The following is a 1,822-nucleotide window of genomic DNA, read 5'->3' as shown; positions in this document are numbered from 1 at the left end:
TGGTCTGCCTCTTTCTTTGGTTTCTCCTTGCCATTCATGTACTACTTTCAGACTTTATCCAGGGAACCTCTGAGGTCGTAAAGCAACAGGGGTACTCTCATAATTATCTCAAACATTTCCCCACTGGAAAGTTCTCCAAGTATACTGTAGCTTGGGTTTTGTTTTTCATCTAACTGCCTAATTCAGACCATTGCCACCTCAGATTCTATATACAGTAGGAATTTCCAGTTTCTTCCTGCTGATGTCACCACTTACTCCTGGATAAGATTCTTTTAAAACAACCTAATCTGATCCCTATCTGCAGAACCCAATTCTCAAATGCAGGAATGAAGCTACACATTTATTATTCCTGCACTTGACCCCACTACTGAGGCCACTTCAGCCATACTCTTTCTTGAATATTTTTTCAGACATGAATTGGATATTAGGCTCCCCTGTGACCTAAACTTCATAGGAACTGTATTAAATTCTCTCTGGTCTACAGCCATGCCACCCTGAACAAGCTTGATTCAGTCTGCTCTCGGAAGGTAAGCAGGGTCAGGCCTGGTTAGTACTTGGATGGGAGACCACTTAGGAAGACCAAGTGCTGTATGCATAAAAAATAATAATAATAAAATAAAAATAAATAAATAAATAGATAGATAAATAAATAAATAAATAAATGATAAAATTTTCTCTGGAGTTCTTATAAAACCAAATGTCTAACAACTATCTATAAGAAGCTAGCCCCTGCACCTTTAGTCTTTTTTGTTTTTCCATCAAGGTACAAGGTATTATTCCTATTGATGGCTAATAGTTTTATTCTTGATCATGAGTTATATTGTCCTGATTTTTTGCATAGTGATGATTTTTTATTGGATTCCAGATATTGGAATTTTTCATTGTTGACTGCAGATGCTTGTTATGTTCCTTTAAAGACTATTGAGTTTTATTTCAATGCATAGTTCAGTTACTTATAGATGTAGTTGATCTTTTGAGACTTGCTTTTAATTTTTTTTAATAGTGGATCCAGAGCAGCTTTTATTCTGAGTCTAATTTAATTCCTTTTAGAAGGCATATTTCTGAGAACTCCACTCTGTTCCCTATATATTTTAAGATCTCTACATTCTAAGAACACGAATTATTCTCAGCCTTATTTGATCTATGAGAAATTTCTCACCCTACTGTTTTCTGGTAGTTCTTTGCCCAGCTGTGAAGGGTTTCTCCCTCACATGTTCACATCAGTACTCTGCCGACATCTTCAAGAAACCCTCAAGAAGATTTCTAGAGCTCTTTAAACTGTGCAGCATTTTTTTCTTTTACTTTGCCATGCAAATTCTTAGTATCCTAGAGTTCCTGTCTCTTTCTCCTCAACCCAGGTCAAGTTGCAGGCCTCGTTTAAATTGTCCCTGAAACCACCTCCAGGCAATAAACTGGGCAAGAGTAGTATCTACGATGCTTGTTTTTCTTTTCTTAGGTATCAAGCTCTTATGATATATTTTTGTTTGATTTTTTTGTCTTTTGCATTATCTGCCACCTTGAACATCTTTCTTAAATAAAAACATTAACAAATTCCAAATTAATTAATTAATTAATTAACAAATTGTTGCTGCATATATTTTATCTAGTTTACTATTTGTTTATGGGAGGGGAACACTAAGTTCTGTGCTAGTTAATTATTCATGGGTAGAAGCAGAAGTTATATCCAATCCGTTAATTTCTAACAAGTAGTTTGTTCAGAAATAAAGAAGATTTTTTAAATTACAAATTCATCTAACCAGCCAAATACAGAAGACAACGCAAAATTAAGCTCTATAAAAATATTTAAATAAAATTAAATATT

The 1,822-nt window shown here is 34.3% G+C and overlaps 1 pseudogene; it reads left to right on the top strand.

Moving 5' to 3' along the window:
• The first annotated feature begins 476 nt into the window (after positions 1 to 476).
• Positions 477 to 595, top strand: LOC111739690 (annotated as a pseudogene).
• The last annotated feature ends 1,227 nt before the right edge of the window (positions 596 to 1,822 follow it).

Source organism: Pteropus vampyrus, unplaced genomic scaffold, assembly GCF_000151845.1.
Source record: "Pteropus vampyrus isolate Shadow unplaced genomic scaffold, Pvam_2.0 Scaffold2, whole genome shotgun sequence".
Taxonomy (NCBI): Eukaryota; Metazoa; Chordata; class Mammalia; order Chiroptera; family Pteropodidae; genus Pteropus; species Pteropus vampyrus.
The sequence above is the reverse complement of the archived record's forward strand: the minus strand, read 5'-3'. Positions and strand labels throughout refer to the sequence as shown.